Raw genomic sequence first — 23,008 nt, forward strand, 5'->3', positions numbered from 1 at the left:
ATCCTTGCTCCCCGCCATGTGATGGTACAATATGATGGAAATCCATCCTCATCATCAGCATCAGCTGATCGTGCAAAAAGCTGGAAATCCATCCTCATGATCAGCTTCAGCTGATGGTACAAAAGGACTGGTAACCGTCCTTGTCATCAGCCTATTGGCCCTAATTTTTTCTGGTGGATGGATGGTGCAATATGGCTGGTAACCATCCTCATCATAGCAACAGGGGGCTGAGCTCCATCAGCCCCCACCCTTCATGTGTAAAGAAAAGATTCAGTTGCCCCTGGACTAGCAGTGGGATGCTGGGCTTCTCTCCTACACACTGCTTAATGTCCTGTCTGGACTATCATAGCAGCTGGAGGCTGCCTTCCACTCATTTCTCACTAACAAGTCAGTGTGTCTTATTCCTGCATTCTTTATTAATGCATCACCCAAGTGGGGACAATGCTACGGTAGCCAAGAAAGGCTGGGAAGAACGGAATCAACAGGTGGGGTTGTTACAGGAGCACCCCTGTGAATAGCATACAGATAATTTCTGCAGGCTCTGACACAGAGCAGCTGTGCTCTCTGGTTCTATGATACGGTGGTTCTCTAGCACACTTGCCTATATTAGGCAGCACTGATTCTATTTTTAGATACCAAAGGAGGGATTGACTCAGGGAGTCATACCCAATTTTTGCTTATGACAGCAGCTAATGGTACAAAACGATGGAAGGTGCAATATGGCTAGTAACCAATCTTGGCTTTGGCTGATTGGCCAGGGCACTGGCAGCAAATGGTACAAAAGGACTGGTAGCCATGATCATCCTCAGTTCCAATTTATGGAAGGGTTTGGATGGTGCAATATGGCTAGTAACCATCTCTGCTGTCATGCAAAAGCAAAAGCATGCTTCTGTGTAGCGCTGCTGAATCGCCTCTGTGAGCGGCATCTAGTACACATACGGTGAGAGTCACAAACGGCAAAACAAGCTCCATGATTGCCATGCTATGGCATCTGCCAGGGCAATCCAGGGAAAAAAGTCGCGAACTGCTTGTCTGCCGTTGCTTTCCCAGACGAAGGAGTGACTGACGACATTTACCCACGACAATGATTTTTGCCCCATCAGGCACTGGGATCTCAACCCGGAAGTTCCAAGGGGCGGGGGAGGCTGCGGGAACTATGGGATAGCTAGGAATAGCTACCCACAGTGCAACACTCCAGAAATGCCACGGACCATGGACGCACACCACCGATTTAATGTGTTTAGTGTGGATTTTATAAAATCTGTTTTACAAAACCGGTTTATGCAAATTCGGAATAGTCCCGTAGTGTAGACGTACCCTTACACTTGTGTGTATCAAATCATCCTGGCAGTATTTTACTTTGCACGCCCTTTGCATTGGTGTACATATTTATGGCAAGTGCAGGGCAACTGATAACAGGGCCGGCTCCAGGCACCAGCTTATCAAGCAGGTGCTTGGGGCGGCCACTCCGGAGCAGGGCGGCACTTTCAAGTATTCGGTGGTGATTCGGCGGAATGTCCCTTGTTCCTGCCCAGAGCGAAGAACCTCCCACTGAATTTCCGCAGATCGCGATCGCGGCTTTTTTTTGGCTGCTTGGGGTGGCAAAACCCCTGGAGCCAGCTCTGACTGATAATCAAGCCAATGGAGTTAAATTACAGTGATGTAAAGGTAGTGCAGGTGGTATCAGAATTAGGTCCATAGGGCCTAACCCGTTCCCCACTTTAGTTAATAGCAAAGCTTCCATTGGCACATTAGCAGGTTGAGGTGAACTCTAGGGGAGAGTCTGTGGCTCCTCTCCACCTGCTTATGTGTTTAACCTACAACTTGCCTCATTCACACTAGGATTTTTCACATGTGCTAGTTAACATGCATTTGTGAACATGTTAAGAATATATCTTTTTCCCTTTTGTAGACATGCCCTTTGAAACTGATGTTAGTCAGGTCTCTTAATGCACAATGCAGGAAATCTCTCAGGCCCAGATTTTTAAAGGTATTTAGCTGTTGTTCTGCTCAATGTTACAAGGTCTAAGTGATTTAGGTGGCTAATTCTCAATGGGAGTTAGATGCCTAAATACCTTTGAGGAGCTGGGCCTAAGTCACTTTTGAAAATGGGACTTAACTGAGCACTGATATAGGACCAATATAGAGGAGTCTAGTTTTCATACACTAGTACAGGGAAGTTGTAAATTCTGCAGGGGAATGTTTAAATCCAAACCAAAGCATTTTTAATTGGAATTTTTAAAAAAAATCACAGAAACCTTTCCACTGGTTAAGTTCTGTGGGACATTGTTTTTGAAAAACTGAATTTAGGGCCTCAGATGATCTGACAATATCCCTTTAAATGGCTCCCTAACACCGTACCTCAGTGATGCAGAATGTGTCATTCCATAAGAACACAAAAATGGCCATACTGGGTCAGACCAATGGTCCAGCTAGCCCAATAGCCTGTCTTCTGACAGTGGCCAATTCCAGGTGCTTCAGTGGGAATGAACAGAACAGTCAATCATTGAGTGAGCCATCCCCTGTCATCCTCTCCCAACTTCTGTAAAAGAGTATTAATGAGTTCTGCAATCTTAATAACATAACCAATTTTATTAAATTATTGTACATACACGCACAAGAGATTTTTTCCCAATTTCATTGTATGACTTACAATTTTTTTTTATGTTTAAAAGCAACAATTAAAATCTAGCCTGTGTTGTCTGCACACAAAGAAACACAGAAAACTAGCCAACTTCAGTGTTTTTATGTAACTCCACTTTATAAACACTTAATTGGAATCCTTGCAAAAATGTGCTTCTGGGCTGAAACCACCTGCCACGTTTCAGCCTAGAATACATGGCACCTACTGAACTAAACCTCTATCAAACATAAGGCCAAACCAGTCCTCAGTTCTTAGGAGGGTGAAACTCCCACTGAGCACAGTGTGAATTTTGTCTCACTAAGGAATGCAGGATAAGGCCCATAGATGAAAAGGAACACGCAAGCCCTTTGCTGTGGCAGCTTTTAGAGGTCAGACACAGCTGTAATTCACGATTGAGAGCTATTTAGTGAACCTTTAACAAGGCTATCTCCTATCAGCATGGCACATGTTAACCACTCTTCTTATTGGTATGGTTGGTCATGGCAAAAAGGGCAAAACCATAATTTAGTAAAAACAGAAGAACATAATGGAATATCAATATTTTAATTAAAGAGACAAGACGGGTGAGATAATATCTTTTAATGGACCAAGTTTAATTAAGTTCTTTTTCATGGGAAAACGCCAATGTTCTCTATTTTACAATAATATATTTTAAACCATCTGTTTGTAATGCTACCCTAAAACCATTAAAAACTTCACTACACCAGATGTAATAGTCATGCTGGAGTAAGGCTGCTCCATTCTGCTAGTGCTCACTCATCTGAATAACATTACATGTGGGTAGTCCTGGGTGTGTTTGCAGGATCAGAGAGAACAGCTAGGATGGGTGCACCTGGATTCAGGCAGAACCATAGTGACTTCACTGCGAGTCCATGTGGGTGCAGAAGTCTACTCATGTAATATTCTTTGAAGGATTGGGGACATACTCAATGTCAGGATGGACCTAGGAGAAAAAGAACTCAATCTGCTTTTTCTTAAAATAATTCATTGGAAAGATAAACATTAATAAACATTGTTTCTTAAATTACAGCACACAGCAGGTTTTTTTTAGGTCTGTGTTTTTTGAGCAGAATAGGATTTTCAATAACAAGTAAGCTACAGTGAGAATAAACATGAATAAAAGAGTATTTGATTTATAAACCTGTTTAGCTAGAGAAGGCAATCTTCAGCTGCACTGAAGAACAATACAATCCTTGGCCATATTGAGCTGAGCTGGGCCTCACACTGCAATCTGTTCTGTTTCATGCCAAACAAAATCTTTGACTGTGCTGGAACAACCTACAACCTGGGTTCCTCAGAGAATAATTCGCTGCTAATGTTCTTGAAATGAGCAGCAGAAGTTGGGAAGGAAGCAAACAATTCTAATTAAACTTTGCTGTTTGTGGCCCAAATAAATGAATATTCAGACAAATGTCAGTTGGACACCAGAAGAAAAGGAATGAAACCAGCAGAGTCCCAGACAAATTGGGATGTCTGGTCAGTTTATGACCTACCGTGACAGTCCCATCTCTGCCTTGATGGGAGCATCAAAAGCAGAGGAAATACATCTTGACCTGCTCCAACTCTGCTCACATTGAGTAAATGTGACTGGAAAAGAACATTTTTCCAGTAAGCTGAGCAAACATCACACTGAGAGTGTATATGTGTGAAAGCAGAGACATACACACACAGGGGATTTGTTGGTACCGGGGCAGCTGCCCAATGCACTCAACTCTTGAGTAGGAGGTCCCCTTTGAAGTTTGCTTTCCATAGGTGATGGCTTTCAGTGACCATAATAACAACTACTGGAAATGTCACCACTTGTTCTCTTCTGTCACCATTGTGCCTACTGCAGTTGTGGCAAGAAATGGTGCGGGGGCAGGACTTACGCTGTGGCTCTTTTGCTGCCTGCTCCTATTACTAAGAGAAATAAGGCAGACTTCTAGGACCAAGTTTTGCCTCTCATGCATGCAACGCCAAGGAAGAAGCTATGTTGTGTTAAAAACCTGTGCAGGCAGAGAAAGGGATCTTCACCTGCACTGAGCACTGGAGCAATCTTGGTCCAATGACACTGAGCTGCAGTCTAGTGGGGTTGCAAAGGTTTAACTGAGCAGAATTTGGCCCCTGATGTGCAGATATGCTGCACATAAAATGGCTTCCACTCTGAGGGCCTGATCATCTTTTTCCACAGGAGGAGCTACAGGGGCAGATGTTCCTGGCAGAGTTTCTTTCCCAGTTGTTCCAGCATGGGAAGGTCTTGCCCCTCTCCTGTCTATGGAACAGGCTGGGGAGAGGAGCTTGCCCTTAAACCTTGCAGGTACTGGGGGTCAGTGGAAGGCCCGGGACATCTGTAATCAGCATGGAAGGCCTGTGGTTCTGCTCCAGCTCAGGATATTCAGTACACCCCTGTTCCCTGGCAATGTGGCTGCAACTGCTCTTTCTTACCATGGCATCCTCACCAGAGAATCTCGCCAGGGCTAATGCGGGATGGTGAGGGTCTACTCCAGGCCCCAATGCCAGCACTCACTTCTGGCCTGGCCACTCTGCAATGCTGCTAACTAGCATTGATCAAAAAGGGCCTGAGAGAAAGTTTTCTATTGGAACGTGATTTCATCAAAGCCAGAACATTTCACAGGAATGTATCGATTTGAATGACATTCTTCCATAGAAAGTGTCATGCAAAAATGAATTATTTCAGCTTTCTTGTTTCTTTCTAATATTGTTGAATCATTTCATTTAGATTATATTAGTTTGATTCATTGTGACTTTAACATTATATATTATATATTTTATAACATTTTTATATATTATATTTAATACTATATATTGTTGACCTTATCAAAATAAAATGTTTTTACATTATCAAAATGAGACATTTAGACATTATCAAAACTCTTTGATGGTCCCAAATTGAAATTCTGTGGAATTTTTAGTCTGCTGGAAATTTTGACTTTTTGTGCCAGTTTGGAACAAAACCAGATTTTGAAATGTCAGAATTTCCCATGGAATGGAAATTCCATTTTTTAAGCAGCTTGTCAGGGGTTTAAGCCCCATCACCTGCATGGCTAGCGAATGCACTTAATTAGTCATGCTTTGCACCTGGGGAGGTGAGTGGCTAATTGGTTCCTGGCCAGAGGGGTTGGATCTAAGCCATAATAAGTGGATTGACGGAGCTCAGCTGAGGGAGAGACTTTAGAGGTGATAGGTATCTCTGGCAGTTTGAAGCCCAGGGTTAGGGTAGCTGACAGAGCTAACAGGGGCAGCACACTACAGGGGCAGTGTAGACTCCTGCAAAGGAAACTCCAAGATACATTGGTTTAGGTACAAAAAGAGGACTTCTGTAGTCCAAGGGGGCAAGAGAAGTATCCAGATCCATTTGGACTTGTTCATGATACCCTAGAAGGAGTTTGAACTTGGTGGCTTGGCCAGAGGGCTGAGCCACACAAGATCTGGAGTTGGAGGCAGGCATCCAGAAGAAGGCACTGAATATGAACATAGCAGCAACATCCCGCGCAGATGTAAGGGGGAGCTCCAAGGGTGAGGGAGCCCCACCACACAGCTCTGTTGCCAGCTCTTGCTATTTTCTCATAAGTCTTGTGATATTTGGTGTATTTCTTAAAGCTCCAGCTCCTGGAGTCATGAGAACCTTGGCTTCCATTTTTTCTTTAAAAATGTAAGTTTCTAGTCATCATGGGTGCAGAGTTGAGCTTAAAAATAAGACCCAACCCAGGAGGCGAATAAAAAGAACCACAAGTGTATTTTAAATAACTCATTATTTGTAATACATGCAGTGTTGTTACAGCCGTGTTGGTCACAGGATATTAAAGAGACAAGGTGCGTGAGGGAATATCTTTTTATTGGACCAGCTTCTGTTGGTAGGAGAGACAAACTAACAGTTCTGTATAAACTCAAAAGCTTGTCTCTTTCACCAACAGAAGTTGGTGCAATAAAAGATGTTAGCTCAGCCACCTTATTTCATTATTTTTAAGACAGTCTCATGATTTGGGGGGCCATGTTTCATGATTTTTAAATATTTGAGATTGCAGTATTGTGTCCATCCCATTCACAGGCCTCCAGACCTATGGGGTCTGAGGAAAGTTGGGGAATGCTGCCATGGAGGAAGCTGGACACTGCCATCTTCCATCCAGGCAGGAGAGCTCTACAATGGATTCTCTGGAGTAAGATCAGGCCCTGTTTTATTTACTGTAAATATTTTATATTAGTTTTGTCCTGGATTCTTTGGTGCTATCTAGTCTGGCTTTTTTGGATTGTACTTAGCCCTCCAAAACTGTTCTTGCTCAGCTCCTGGTTTTGATACTGGTAATTCTGTTTAAAACCCATAATCTTTGTGTTCTTTTCAAAAGAAAACTGCCTTCTGGAATAGACAATAACTCTATGCTGTAGTAGTTTTATTAAGGATGGAGATGGCCAGACAGATTTGAGCCTCTGCTACTAGAACTAAGATCCAGAGTAAAGGAAAGTGCTGTTTCTAGTCCAAGCTGTCAAAAGTGTTTTGCTCCATCTCAAAGTGTGAACTGAGCCTTTACAAGAGGTTCAAGTCCCTACTATGATCTATGCCCATCTTTGACCTGTGCTTTCGCTCTGATTATGGGACTACCACAAGGGTGGCTGAGAGAGCAGGCAGGAATAAAAGCCAAGTCACTTTCTCAAGGTAGAGAGAGAACTGAAGTGAGCAACTGTCTAGGGTGCTCCAGAAGGAAAATTTGTGTGCTACAGGAAGGACTTGGATGGGGGTTCCCAGCTGAAAGTTGGCTTGGAAAGGAGCTAGTGGAAAGGGCTATGAAAGCAGACTGGGTAGGCGTTGGGATACTAAGGCTGGAGCAGATTGCTGTTTCTCTGCATAGGGCCTGGGACAGAAGGAAAGAATGCACTCTCATAGAATCATAGAAGATTAAGGTTGGAAGAGACCTCAGGGGGTCATCTAGTCCAACCCCCGGCTCAAAGCAGGACCAATCCCAAATAAATCATCCCAGCCAGGGCTTTGTCAAGCCGGGCCTTAAAAACCTCTAAGAATGGAGATTCCACCACCTCCCTAGGTAACCCATTCCAGAGTTTCACCACCCTCCTAGTGAAATAGTTTTTCCTAATATCCAACCTAGACCTCCCCCACTGCAACTTGAGACCATTGCTTCTTGTTCTGTCATCTGTCACCACTGAGAACAGCCTAGCTCCATCCTCTTTGGAACCCCAATTCAGGTAGTTGAAGGCTGCTATCAAATCCCCCCTCACTCTTCTCATCTGCAGATGAAATAATCCCAGTTCCCTCAGCCTCTCCTCGTAAGTCATGTACCACAGGCCCCTATTATTTTTGTTGCCCTCCGCTGGACTCTCTCCAATTTGTCCACATCCTTTCTGTAGTGGGGGCCCCAAACTGGACACAATAGTCCAGATGTGGCCTCACCAGTGCAGAACGGAGGGGAATAATCACTTCCCTCAATCTGCTGGCAATGCTCCTACTCAATATGCTGTTAGCCTTCTTGGCAACAAGGGCACACTGTTGACTAATATCCAGCTTCTCGTCCACTGTAATCCCCAGTTCCTTTTCTGCAGAACTGCCACTTAGCCAGTCAGTTCCCAGCCTGTAGCAGTGCATGGGATTCTTCTGTCCTAAGTGCAGGACTGCACTTGTCCTTGTTGAACCTCATCAGATTTATTTTGGACCCATCTTCCAATTTGCCTAGGTCATTTTGGATCCTACCCCTACCCTCCAGCATATCTACCTCCCCCTGCCAGATTAGTGCCATCTGCAAATTTGCTGCGGGTGCAATCCATCCCATCATCCAGATCATTAATTAACAAAACTGGCCGCAGGACCGACCTCTTGATACTGGCTTGATACCGGCTGCCAACTAGACATTGAGCCATTGATCACTACCCGTTGAGCCCAATGATCTAGCCAGCTTTCTATCCACCTTATAGTCCATTCATCCAATCCATACTTTTTTAACTTGCTGCCAAAAATACTGTGGGAGACCATATCAAAAGCTTTGCTAAAGTCAAGATATATCATGTCCACCACTTTCCCCATATCCACAGAGCCAGTTATCTCATCATAGAAGGCAATCAGATTGGTCAAGCATGACTTGCCCTTGGTGAATCCATGCTGACTGTTCCTGATCACCTTCTTCTCCTCCAAGTGCCAGTGATGGATTAACAAATTTGCTGCCCCTAGGCCCTCAAAAAATTGCCACCCCCCACACCATGCCAGCTCACCTCCGCTCCCCCGTGGCAAGCCTGGGAGGGAGGTGGGAGAAGAGGAGTTGTGGCGCTCGGGGGATGGCGGAAGTGGAGTGGAGGTGAGCTGGGGCAGGGAGCGGTTCCCTGCCCCCCCTCAAGAGTTTCTCCCCACGCCTGCCAGCCCCAGCTCACCTCCGCTATCCCCCAAGTGCACCTCTACTCGCTTCTCTTCCCTCCCTCCCTCCCAGCACTTTTGCGCGGCAAGCCTGGGAGGGAGGGGGGAGAAGGGGAGTTGCGGTGCGCTTGGGGGATGGCAGCAGTGGAGCAGAGGTGAGCTGGGGTGGGGGGGGGTTCCCAGCCCCCCAGGTTACTTCCCGCAAGCGCGGGCCCCAGCTCACCTCTGCTCTGCCTCTTCCAAGAGTGCCGCTACTCGCTTCTCCCTCCCTCCCAGCACTTTTGCGTGGCAAGCCTGGGAGGAAGGTGGAAGGAGGGAAGGGTGGTGCGCCTGGGGGAGGAGGCGGGCTGGGGATTTGGGGAAGGGGCAGAGTTGGGGAGGGGGCACGAGCAAATTTGCCGCCCCTGCAAAGTTGCCGCCCTAGGCCTAGGCCTAGGCCTTGTTGGCCTAGGCAGTAATACGCCGCTGCCAAGTGCTTCAAAATGGATTCCTTGAGGACCTGCTCCTTGATTTCTCCAGGGACTGAGGTGATGCTGACCAGTCTGTAGTTCCCCAGAATCTCCTACCCCTCAGCTTGGTTGCTTGGAGTCTGACAGTGCAATTGCCTGAAGTCTAGGGAGAGCAAAGGGGTGGTGTGACTCCTTGTAGTCAAAGAGGTTCTCGGAGCAAAAGGACTTGTTTTATTAAAAGAGGAGGACGTTTGGTTTTGGCCAGAGTGCCAAAAACACCAAATCAACAGCTCGCTCAGTAACTGACTGGCTGAGGTGAGTAGAAACTAAGGTAGTGGTGAAGGACCTGGTAAGTAGACCTGATACACCCTATAGACTTTAAACATGTTTTTAATTTAATTTGGGTTTCACAGATGCAATTTCCACATGTAAAAATTTTCCCAAATAACATGGAGGGCTCAAAAGAATCCTGCCACCCTGTTAGAAGACTCTGTGATTGCCCAGCATGATTTACACACTGCTTTCAGTAACACCGGCTTGCCTTATAAACGAGGGACTCGATTCCAGCGGGAGACTTTTCGGATATTAAGGCCAGTCCCATAGTGACAGGCCTGGCGCTCACCCAAGGAAAGGAAACAATGGAATGTGAGGAATCTTCTACAGTTGAAGGGAGCGTACAGTGTAAATTTAGTATTAGCTGTATTGGGCAGTGCCATGGAGTTGTAATGTGTCTGCTGTGGGCTCAGCTAATCCCAACAGGTGTCACACAGACATACTGCCCATTAAAGATTTGTTGTGGGGATGAGGATAAAAATAGCAAGAGGCTGGGAGAAAGAGGCTGGGAGAAAAAGTACATTTTAAAAGCAGATTTCCCCCACCCCCCTCTGTTCACTGAAATTTCATACTCCCAGCAAAGCTCTTTCCCTACATAAGAACCACATTTTCTAATTTTATTTATGCTCATATATTGTTTTACGGGAGAGGGGGGTGGGGAGTCACAAACATGTCCACCCAGCATTGTTGGAATTAAGAAATTAATAAAAACAACTCCTAGCAGCTGGTTGAAACAATTATGCTTTTCACAGAGAGCCTTGCAGACTACACAAAAAGTTATGAAAATAATCCTTTCAATTAGTGTGTGGTCAGTGCACCTGCAAAAGAGACTTGTCCAAAGAAAAGTATCAGCTAATGTCAATGAGAACAATTCATGAATTCATCACTAAGGCCTTTTAATATTACCACATTTACACAGATGTTAATCCCTGGGGTGCAAACACCAGAAGGATAACCCTACTGTAATCCAAAGAGCATGAGAAACATGAGTTCAGATCAGGAAAGCTATTAATTTTCATACATAGTTGACTTCAGTATACTTTCTCCTTCAGCACACCCATGCTGCATTTAATATTCATATCTACACACGTTCTCTGTAATTAACATGTCATTCTACAGAAATGAATATCCTATTATTCCCTGTGAAAATGACATCAGCTAATGACTCAAGAATCCTGAAGTGACTTCCAGCTGTGTAACCCTATCACCTATAGTGTAGTTGTGAGTGAACTCATCAAGCTGGTGAGATAATACTTGTATTGTACTGAGGGTTTTAACATATTGGCTGTATTCTGGAGCAGTATATATGCATCTTATCAAATATTCCACAACTGGTCTTCACAGCAAAGTGGAGGTGAGTGAGCGAAATATTTAATCTGAAGAAATGCATTTAAAGAATGGGACACCTAAAAGATAGACTAGCCGGGGTTGAAAGAAGTATTGTTAAAGTATGCTAGTAATATGTATTGACTTTAATTTTCCTTTTTGTGTAAAATTTTTATTTTCTGTTCAGATAATAGAAAATGATCTAGTCAAATATTTTATATAATTTGTATATCAAAGCTTGCACAAAAAATAATAATTTTCAGTAAGTAGCAGTGATGGGATGTACCAGGCCTTTGTGGCCTCCTCCTGTAAGCCCCACTTCCCTGCCATAGCCTGTCCCAGGAAAAGAGCATCGAAGGTGGGTCTCTCTTGGCCTGCCGAAAGAGGCAGCATAGTTGGCCAATCAGAGTCCAGCAGGTGCAGATAAAAGGAGCCTGAGCAGGTCAGTTCCTGGCTGGGACTAGAGGGGCAAGGAGGGATGCTCTGTCCAAAGGAGCATGACAGGGTGCATTTACTGGACCTGGGAGAGGGAGGAGTTGAGAACTGTAACCCTGAGGAGGTTATGTGGGAAAAGACCCAGGGAACAGCAGCAGTGAATAGGACGGAGCAGTACGTGGCTGCTGTGTATAGGGTCCCTGGGTTGGGACCCAGAGTAGTGGGTGGGCTGGATCCCCCCACTGGCAAAGTGGCCTAAGCCCCAAGAAGGGGGAAAGTCTCCTTTAAAAGCCCAGGTGGAGGGCTGGATTAAAAAGGGACCAGAGCTGGGTCTGAAGACCGTAGTGAGGGTTGACAGTGTGTTGAACTCTTTTCTACCCTGGAAGGGGTTCATCCATTTTAGATTGTCTGACTTGGTCAAAGGGCTGAGCTGCTGAAGCCAAGCAAGGTCGACAACGTACAGGGGGCAGCAGGGGAAGGAAAGGCCTGCAGTACCACACCCAGCTGCTAGGAAGCACACTGAAGGTGAGTGTCCCATCACAGTAACAAAAATAAAAATATGACAAAGTCTGTGGAGAAATGAACATTTAAAACTAAAATATTTGAGTAGCACAAAGTACTAGGAGTAGAAAGAGGAGGGAAATCGCAACATATTACCAGTAGGACAAAACATATATAATTCATGATGGCAGAATAGGTGCCAAATTCTGTAACCTGTGCAAGTTTCACATCACAGGAGGTTATTACCTAGTTAGTGCAATAAATGTGCATAGCACTTAATTGAAAGATGAAAGTTGGGTCGTAAGCTGTTCAGAACAGAGAACATAAGTCCCTGTTCCTGTAAATATGCATGTGTGTAACTTTGCTCCTATGAATACATGCAAGCAAAATTACATACCTGCAAAATTACTTGCAGGATTTATTGAGAGGCAACTTGGATGTGTGATTATTAAAAACACTTGATGAGGGGTTAAATGGGAAGAGAGGACAAGGATAACAGCAATAAGATAATGCAGTTACTTTGGTTGGTAGTGCACATGCCATGGAGAGTCGGAAAGACTTTATTTTAAGTGTGCTTGAGCTAATTATATGACAGTTAATGCTAGAGGCCCTGTACATGTCCACAATGAAAAGATGCTTCCCGTGTCCAAAGGAGCTTACGTGTGCGACACCATTTTTAGAAGGGAAGTCTGCTATATTCTACAGGTTTCATATGAGCAAATTTGAGGAACTTGAAGGAGAGAAGGATGGAGGTGCGGCAGGATGGGCCTTGGCAGTATGCCAATCATGGGGATCTCACAGACAAGTAATGGTACATACTGGTGGCTTATTTTGTATTTACATTAGTAAATCTGTCATGCAAAGACAGGTTATTTAAAGTATGTATTATCCAATCTCTTGTGTATCTGAACCTAAACTATATGATGGCTGCAATATATAAAACTATAGTTACCAAGTCAGGATCTGGAAGTCGACTGAGTGGCTGCCAATCTGCTAGACTACCATGGGACTGATGCATGTAAACTTTGAACAGTTACATAAACATTAGCTGACCTGAGATGCTCTGCAGAGCATCTCTTAGCAACAGACAGAGTCCTGGTGGAGGCCCAAGCTGGCCAGAAACTGTGCATTTTTGATGTTAACAGTTTTCTTTTTTATGACTAGTAAAAATGTTGGTTGCCCGTGATATAGTACACACTTACTAGTAGTCTTGTCTTGAAGATCTGTAGCTCTTTGAAAAGGTGTATGGGAATATTTATTTGAAATAGGTTCTTAGCATATGTGGCTTTGTCATGCCAATGAATAAGCCCAGATGGGCCATAATGGCTCTTCTTGAGCTCTGCTGTTAGAATTGTAGCATTATGAAAACAGGACTTGAAGAATAATAGAATCATAGAATATCAGGTTTGGAAGGGACCTCAGGAGGTCATCTAGTCCAACCCCCTGCTCAAAGCAGGACCAATTCCCAACTAAATCATACCAGCCAGGGCTTTGTCAAGCCTGACCTTAAAAACCTCCAAGGAAGGAGATTCTACCACCTCCCTAGGTAACCCATTCCAGTGCTTCACCAACCTCCTAGTGAAAAAGTTTTTCCTAATATCCAACCTAAACCTCCCCCACTTCAACTTGAGACCATTTCTCCTTGTTCTGTCATCTGGTACCACTGAGAAGAGTCTAGATCTATCCCCTTTGGAGCCCCCTTTCAGGTAGTTGAAGGCTGCTATCAAATCCCACCTCACTCTTCTCTTCTGCAGACTAAATAATCCCAGTTCCCTCAGCCTCTCCTCATAAATCATGTACCACAGGCCCCTAATCATTTTTTTTGCCCTCTGCTGGACTCTTTCCAATTTTTCCACATCCTTCTTGTAGTGTGGGGCTCAAAACTGGACACAATACTCCAGATGAGGCCTCACCAATGTCGAATAGAGGGGAATAATCACGTCCCTCGATCTGCTAGCAATGCCCCTACTTATACAGCCCAAAATGCTGTTAGCCTTCTTGGCAACAAGGGCACACTGTTGACTCATATCCAAATGTTTGATGTCAATTACATCATTAAATTGGAAACCTAGCTATGTCCTACAACAGGGGTGGGGAACCTACGGCCTTCAGGCCGGATCCAGCCCCTTGCTTAATTTGACCTGGCCTGCAGTGCCCCTGTGGGGCTTGCCCTGTCGCAGGGGGAAGTGCTGAGCTCTGAGCAGAGGCGTGGGAACTAGGCATGTGAGGAGGTGCTGCAGAACCCACAGGTTTTGCACAGGGTCCTGGCCGCTGGCCCTGCATTCAGGTCCCAGCGTTGCCAGACCCCCCCATGGGGCTCTACACTCAGCCCCACATGCGGGATCCTGGCTGCTGGTCCTGCACTTGGGACTCTGCTCCTGCCCACAGCTGTGGTCCCAGCCTCAGCCCCAGTACCCGTGTCCGTGTCCTGCCCCGACTCTTGGAACCTCAGCCAAGTCTTGGCCCCAGCTCTGGGGAAAGGGGGCACAGATAGGGTACGGGGATGGGGTGCCAGGTAGAAATTTTGGGGACCACTGGCTTTCAGCACCCCCACCATAAAATTGTTCCAATGCCACTGCCTTCTGCCCCCCGCCACGGGGCTGGAGGCGCGAGTGCCGGCACCAGCTGCAGGGGGAAGCCCCAAGCCTCCACGTCCCGCCCGGCGGGTAAGTGGCCAGCAATTGATTTTTTCTGTGGGTCGATGGCCCCTGATAGAAAAAAGGATCCCCACCCCTGTCCTAAAACTTCAGCGATGAGCCTAATAGTCTGCATGACTGCTCTGTCTAGATGCTAAAAAAGCAACTTGCACATTAAGTGAGGAGACAGTGAAAGGAATATTTAAAGCACAAGCAGTATTTGTAACTCTTAAATGACATAAAATACAATAGAACAAAAGCAACAACATGGGCCTAATCCTCATTTCAGTTTCACCAGCATAACTTCACTGAAGTTAATGGGGTTCCTCAGGCACAAATGACACTGGAATTCAGTATCATATGTTTAAACTAGCTGTTTGAGTTAAAGATTTTATCTAGCTCTCTAAGTAAAAATACATCTGGAAAAATTCTGCCTTCTGTCAGTAGGGTTCTGGGGATGATAATGAAGGCTTGATTTCATCCCTTATTTATATTTTCTCTATTATAATTTAAGGAGAAATGTCTAACATCAAACAGGATTTTCAGATTTCTAATCTAAAAATTGTTCTCTTATGTAAATTGCTTCCAACATATCTATCCAGCTTCATTGATGATCAGAGGCTCTACAAATGATCCTACACAAGAACAGGGCCGCCCAGAGGATTCAGGGGGCCTGGGGTCTGTGGCGGCGGGGGGCCCCTGCTGCCGAATTGCCACCGAAGACCTGGCACCTCAGCGGCGGGTCCCGGGGAGGAAGGACCCCCCGCCGCGGGTCTTCAGGGCACTTCGGCAGCAGGTTCCGGAGTGGAAGGACCCCCTGCTGCCAAAGACCCAGAGCGGAAGAAGCTCCGGGGGCCTGGGCCCCGCGAGAGTTTTCCGGGGCCCCGGAGCAAGTGAAGGACCCCGCTCCAGAGGCCCTGAAAAACTCTCATGAGGGCCCATTTAGGTGTTTAAATGGGAGCTCGGGTCTCTTGAGAATCGTGTCACTGACTTGGTGTCTATGTGGGAGGATGCTGTGTGCTCTTGAAAATCTGGCCCTAGAGCACTAAAATGTTCTCTTCTGCATGTGTCCAGGTGCATGGACATACTCTAATAGAAACATTAGAATAGCAATAGACAATAGAAAGCAAGGCTCGGCCCATCCCTCAAATCAAACCCTCAGCCACCCACTTTAGCCACTTGGGCAAACACTGGAAAGAAGAGACACCCTGAATTGTTTTCTGAATTTGGGTTCCTTTGGATGATCTGGGAGACAAAATTCCATGGTCCTGCTACCTGCCTCCTTGCATTTAAATCTAGGGACTCCTAATTTGTGCGGCTCAGTTACTGTGCCAGGTCTCAGGAAGAGAGGCAGTCTTGCAGATAGCCTGGGCCCATTCCACATAGTAGGGGCTGGATTCTTGGATCTGGCAAATCCACGTTGTGCTGTGTTAGCACTGTGGGGCAGTGTCAGAGACAGAGAGCAAGTCAGGGGAGGGGCTTGGTGGAAGCAGGCTTCACTACACTATTCCCTGTGCCTGTAACACCCCCTAGGGACATTAAAGTTCCAGGGGGAAGAGAACTTTAATTTGCAACTTCATCTCTCTCAGCTGTGGTGTGGGCTGTTGGGATCAGGGTACCACATTTCCCAAAAAAGTTTTGAAGGGCGATTCTCCCCAGACACCTGTCAACTCTGTGTGAGAGGGGAAGAGCCAAACACATAAATGAAAGGTTGACATCAGCTACAACAGTTCTTAAATACACAAATAATGCCACAGAGATAACCACAGTCTTTGTCTCACTCACCGTTCTCCACTTCAGAACTGTCTTGAAATAACATTTCTGCTTTTGGCATTCAGAGAACCTGTATGGTTTGAAATTATATCTTTGATTGCCTTTCTGAATCCATCTCATTGGTCCACCATGTCTCATACTTTCAGCTACTTATAGCCCTCGCTCTGCAACTCATTCAATGTGGGTGAGCCCCTGCTTCTGTGCAGAGCCCCATAAATCAGTGGAACATCTTGTTGGATTGGGGTCTAAGTAATTAAGCTACTTAGCTGGCATTTTGTAACCTAGTTGCTGTCAACATCATAGTCTGATCTACTATCTACTTCTAAGATTACGTCAGGGTGATATCTAAGAGCCAAATGTTAAAGTTAGCAAAGTAAAGCCAAAGAAGGGGCTCCACTTACTCTATACATTTGTGGTTTTGACCATTTTTAACGCTTCTTCTTCTCGCACAGATCTAGGATTAGAGATGCCAGATCATATTTAAAGACTGAAAGAAAAATGCAGATGAGAGAGAAATCACAAGTTACATTGGTTCTGGAGTCATGGGCGATTGGTCAGTAAGTTGGATGTTCAGAGACACTCCAGAGTCCAAGAGTAGGGTGAAAGCAGAGAGGGTTTTGGAAAAGAAGTTAATGGGGGTGTAAACAGTCTCTGGATATTGTCAGTTTGCTTCCTGAAGAACTAAATGGTGCACTCTCACCTGTAATACTGTGTTCAGTGCTCGTCATCTAATCTCACAAGACCTAACATAAATAAAGGAGGTTCACAGTCGTGTGATGAGAATGATTAGAGGCCTGGAAAAATCTCCTATGAAGATATATTAAACAGATTGTGCATAATGACCATAAATGGAAGAATAATAGCGGGTTCCAAGGTAATGATAAAGGGACAGTAAAGTAATGAATGGGACAGAGAAGCTAGATCAGAAACACCCTCCATAATATAAGAACAAGGAGTCATACAATGAAATTGAAAGTTGGCAAATTTAATAAACATTGCTTCACACAGTGCACAATTAGCCTGTGGAATTCAGTGTTGCAAGATATCATTAAGGACAAGAGATTAGCAGGGTCAGAAAAGGACTGGGCATATATACATTTAATAATTTTTTTTATTAAAAATTGTTTTTGAAGGGATAAAAACTCTCATACTTCAGAGTACAAGCCATCCATAATTCCTACTGCAGAGTTTTTTGCACCTTCATCTGAAGGAGCAGGTACTGGTGCCTGTCAGGAACAGCATATTAGTCTACTTGGACCAGTGGTCTGATCCAATATGGCAAACCCTATGTAAGAAATTAGTAAAATCTTGGGTAGAGACACTGGAGAAGAGAGAGAGGCAACTGTAAAGAATTACTGGAAGTTGTAGGTATTGGAGTCAGGTATCCTGGAAGCCTCTTGAGCAACAGTTTTTCTCCAGATATGCTCAGCTATGCAGAAGGAGGAATCAAATGCTAATGGTGGAGATTAGTAGGACATAGCTGTGGAACTAGGAGGCAAAAGAGGAAAGCATAGAAAGAAGGATAAGGTTGAATGTGGAGACCATGGAACCAAGAAAAGACTTGCTAGTGACAGAAAGAAACAGGGCCACACAGAGGGAGGGGGGCAAGTGGGGCAATTTGCCCCAGGTCCCGGGCCAAATAGGGGCCCCGTGGGCCCTGGCCTGGCAGCGGTCCAGGTCTTCGGCAGCATTTCGGTGGCAGGGGGCCCTTCAGTGCTGCCGAAGACATGGAGCGACTGAAGGGCCTCCCGCCGCTGAAATGCCACCAAAGACCCGGATTGCCGCCGGGTGAGTACAAGTGCCGCAGCTCCCCGGCTTTCCCCAGGACCCCTGAATCCTCTGGGATGCCCTGGAAAGAAAAGGTTGTGTTCTTCAGGAAATGTGGAGATGCTGAAGGATTGTGGCCACAGAAGGACTGGGCTGGTGGGAGTGAGAAATGTTACAGGGGATAAAATGGTCATCAGAGATTTGGAGATCTAGACATTAGAAATTGATCAGTCCTTGGCTTAGATCAGGTCAGGGACGTGATCAAGGTGAGGAAAAAGGAAGTTGGTCTAGAGGTTGTAGAAAAGGTTAGGGAAGTCAGATGGGTAATCATGAAAAATGAAGCCTTTCATTTTGAGGATAGGAGATCAGGACTAGAGGGAAATCAAGATAAAATTGGAGAAGAATGAAAAAAGCTGTTCTCAAGCTCCATTTTTGTCTTTGTGGATGCCATGTACCTTTTAATAGGATGATATGGGGAAGTTTTGCCTGAGTAAGGCCAAGGACTGGCTGTTATAATTAATATTTTCTAACTATCTGCATTTCCCTTCTTCGGTATCTCAAACATTTATCCAGAAATACTAGGGTGTGCCAATTATCTAATGAATTTATTGGGATAAACACCTTATGTCATCCTGGGAACTGAGAGCAAAGGGCCCTAACTCAAAAGAATAAAGTGCAAAATGTATGTAAGGCAGTTTTCAACAGTAGTAAAAAATCACCTCTCTTGAACAAAATCGCACTGCTCCAATAATAGACCTTGATGACAAGTGGAATTAAATAAAACATGAGTGATGAAACCCTGTAATGTTTATGGTGACGTAGTCCAGACAGCTGATTATTAACTGTTACCTAAACAGTATCTTGGCAGTAGACAAGCAGTAGCCAGGATGTAGCAACTTTAAATTATTAGTAAAGATCTGTTATACTTTTAAAAGAATGCTTCTAACAGAAGAAAATAATATTGTGAAATCATGATGATACATTTGGCTAGTCTGAAAGATCAGATTAAGAATGGGGTTTTATTTTCATGGTCTGACTGATTATAGTAATACTTTGCACAATGCAAAAATCTGAGGAGCGTTTTGTTGTTTTGTTTTTTGCCCTTTGATTAATCAGCAGGTCAAATGGCCAAATCTAAAAGAGAATAACAAACGGAGATGAATATACACCTCTGCACTGATAGAACATGACCCGATATAACACCAATTCGAATACAACGCGGTAAAGCAGTGCTCCGGGGGGGGTCGGGGCTGCGCACTCCATGGATCAAAGCAAGTTCGATATAACGCGGTTTCACCTATAACACGGTAAGATTTTTTGGCTCCCGAGGACAGCGTTATATCAAGGTAGAGGTGTATAACTTTAAAAAGATTCATTGTTCACTTTTGATCTTGCACTCCAGGAAGGATTTTATCAACCTCAGCTTCTGGTGGCATCCCTTAGGCTTAAAGAAGAGAGTGCTCACTATAAATCAAACCACTGTCCCGGGTACACAGTGTAAGGTAATCTCAGAGGCGAGGGAAGAAGAGGAGCTGAGTGAGCAAAGAGCCTACAGTTTATACCTGTATAACAGTCAAACACCTACCCCCAAACTTGCCTATTAAATGTAGGCATGTTTCTTCTTTGATGGTATATTTTCTTAATTAGCAAATATTTGTAAGGACACTTGCACAACAGAGTGAAAGAAGGAGGAAAAAGAAGAAAGAGCTGCCCCAGTTTTTGTATTAGAAGATATAAACTATGCAACTAGGAGTCAGTAAAAGCTAGAGTTGTGCAAAATGTTTGCAATGAAACACAAACCCATGAGAAACTCACCTGGATTGAAATTTTGGTACCAACTTGAAAAACATTTGTGAACCATTCAGGCGAACACAGGGGCTAATTGTAAGTGAGCATGAGACCCAGTTTGTGTTTCTGCATCACAATGGTGTGGAAATAATGATTGCTGAACATGACCAAGTGAAGCTTTGTGGTTCTGAGTGAGTTTTGTGGATTGAAAACTGAGATCCAAGTGCTGCAGGGGATGCAAACCCACAAGGATCAAAGAGAATTCTGCGTGAACACTTTTGAAGTGGAACTGCTGAGTTTCTCCAGGTACAGCGAAAACCCATTATCCTGCTCTAGTCAGACAGGCAAGTTTGCATCATTTCAAATTGAATGTGTATGTCCTGCTACATCAGTTTGCCAGGTGATGCCAACATACCAGAGATATATTCCTCCCTCAGACCTAGACGTATTCTTACCCTAGCTAGTGACAAACAGATCTCTGCACTGCAGATACAACTGCCTCTTTCCTCAATTAACTTTCTTGGAAGAATATAAACCCTTCCGTGGGTATCTGAGAGTGGGTCTTCCATATTGTTTATGTGAAATTGTATGCAGAACAATACAAAGAGAATGGTTCTTCCTATCACTTACCAAGTCTCAATCCATTTACAGCACATTGCTAATACCCTAATCAGATAAAGAAAATGTTACTGAATGTTGTGTGAGAGTTTCAAGGTTCGCACATAGGTCTCTTGTATTTTACTAGTACCTTCATTCATTTGGTAACCATAGCCCCTCCCTGGGAGCTCTGGAGTGGTGTGGTCACCAGATTTGTCCTAAAATAATCCCTGGTAGCACGTAGCAGGTGAATCTTTGCTGTGGCAAGCACCGTAGGTGTTTCAGCTGCTCAGGATCTATGGGCCCGAACAGCTGGCAGACCCCAGTATGTGCTCTGCCTTCAACAGCGTGCTTCTCCCAGGGCCTCTGGCCCTTGCTGCCTCCATGACCCACTCCTCTCAAATGCCATTGAATCTGCGTCTCCCTCAGCCAGAGGCATAAGAACAGAAGCTTCACCACGCTGCCTTCAGCTGACCCATCATTGCTCAGTAGATTCATCACAACATTTTACCTAGACAATAAAATGAGAAATATTAACAATGACATGGATTTAGCTTGCAACTCGTAAGTAACGATGCACCTCTAAAACGCTGTCCACCATATTAGTTGGCTAGCAGAAATTATTATAAATTCTAGTCCACTCCCACTCTTCTGTATATTCATAATGCTCAAAAACCCTACTGCCCAATGTATGCAGAGACTGAATTCAGATCAAACTAATTATTACAGGACAATAGCTAATCTCTATCCGACTTTGAGTTCAGAAATATTTCTGAAAATTCTTGTTAAAGTATTAATGAAATAATAGGAAGCACATCACTTAGTAGGTTTTAAATACAAAGGTATGCATTTCTTTTAAAACAATCTACTTAGTTTAAAGCATAATTCTGTGTATATTTTATAATCACTATCAGAAACTCCAAGCCATATTTCTTTGCTTTTATAGTTTATTACCCGAAATCCCTCAAAAGCCCTGTAGCTCACAGCTGCCTATCATTTAGTCTATACATAAAGTAAGAATTAGCATTCTGCTCTAGTTTGAAAGCTGTTCATCATTATAATAAATTGGACAAATAAACGGCCCATTGAACAAACTCATGACTTTAACAATTATTGCTAGGTAGTTTAGGGCTGGGTTTTCGTGGAGTGTGTGTGTTTCTTTTTTAATCCTTGCTATAGATCTTTTTTTACTCCTCTCCATCCCCAAGGGCTCCGAGTTCTCATCTGCCCAGCAAGCAAAGGACAAGACATCAAATACACATCTCCTGGATAGCAGCAGTAACCATCAGATCAATGGGTGTTCTCAGCATGCCCTTTTACATTCTGACTTTGTCCTCTGCCTTCACACTTTACCATATGCCCTTTTAAAACATGGTGAGTGTCTGTTTTATATTTTATATTCAGTTTTATCCTGTGTGAGAAACAGATACTGTAGTCTTGTAAAAGTTAGTCATATGGTATAATAGGAAAAGTATGGATAAGGTTCTCAGCCTGAAGAAGGAATTACAGTTGACAACCAACATGCCACCCACTTCCTATTAAGTGATAGTGGTTATGTGCTAAACCCCCCGGGATTAAGTCCCTAGCATTACCTTTTATATCAGCTTTAATAAACATCCCATGCAAATCACAAACAGATCTTTATACAGATTCCTCCAGTGCTCTGTGAGAAGTACAAACACTGTTCCACTCAAATGTAGAGATTGTCACAGTGCATGGAAAATTGTGCTGCTTCATATGCATTGAAGTTCCATTCCGTTTTAATTCTCTGCTAACTGAGCCGATCCTTCTTAGGTTGTCTGAAAATATGTCATGATCAAATCAATGTAATCCTCTTGTACAGATGCACTTTAGGGATCTGGGGCAAAATCAGTACTTGGTCCTCCTAGAGAAGACAGAGGACTGGACTCAATGACCTTTCAAGGTCCCTTTGAGTTCCATGAGGTAGGTATACCTTCAAATATTTTAATATACCATATGGCTGCACAAGGGGAGAAAAGCACACAAGAAGCTTTCTGTATTGTATCCCTCACTGAGAGCCAGGCCCAAGTCCTATTTTGGAGTCTAAGGTTCCTACTTAGTCCCAGTGCTGATGCTAGTCAACCAAAGATGACTGAGGAGGGGCCAGGTCAGTAGAACAGCTGAGTGCACAGAGGTAGTGCTTATTGGCTGTTGCCAGCATGGTGGAGCTGCCATGACAGCCCACATTCTTCAGTAACTTTAGAAGGCATTTCCATGGAACTCTGCTTCCTCATGCTGTCTTTCCCACTGGCACTATCCCAGAACCCCTCTGGCTGGAAGACATTCTGTACAACACAAAGCAAAACACACAGAATGGTGATGGTGCAATATAATCAGAATGTTGCATGGAGGATCAGAAGAATATGAATCTGAGGACCGATTGAAT

The 23,008-nt window shown here is 44.3% G+C and overlaps 1 long non-coding RNA gene across 2 annotated transcripts in view; it reads left to right on the forward strand.

Annotated features, from left to right (window-relative positions):
• Window positions 1–19,497, forward strand: part of LOC120401537 — a 58,778-nt gene extending 39,281 nt beyond the window's left edge. The window contains exons 3-6 of one of the 2 annotated variants that reach the window (XR_005596514.1): window positions 6,693–6,801; window positions 11,926–12,064; window positions 16,902–17,002; window positions 19,333–19,497. This is a non-coding gene — a long non-coding RNA (uncharacterized LOC120401537). Of the gene's footprint in view, window positions 1–6,692; window positions 6,802–11,925; window positions 12,065–12,745; window positions 12,829–16,901; window positions 17,003–19,332 lie in introns of those variants that run through there. The other variant, XR_005596516.1, reaches the window with a different exon arrangement.
• Window positions 19,498–23,008: the final 3,511 nt, after the last annotated feature.

This window comes from Mauremys reevesii, linkage group 3, assembly GCF_016161935.1.
Source record: "Mauremys reevesii isolate NIE-2019 linkage group 3, ASM1616193v1, whole genome shotgun sequence".
Lineage (NCBI taxonomy): Eukaryota > Metazoa > Chordata > Testudines > Geoemydidae > Mauremys > Mauremys reevesii.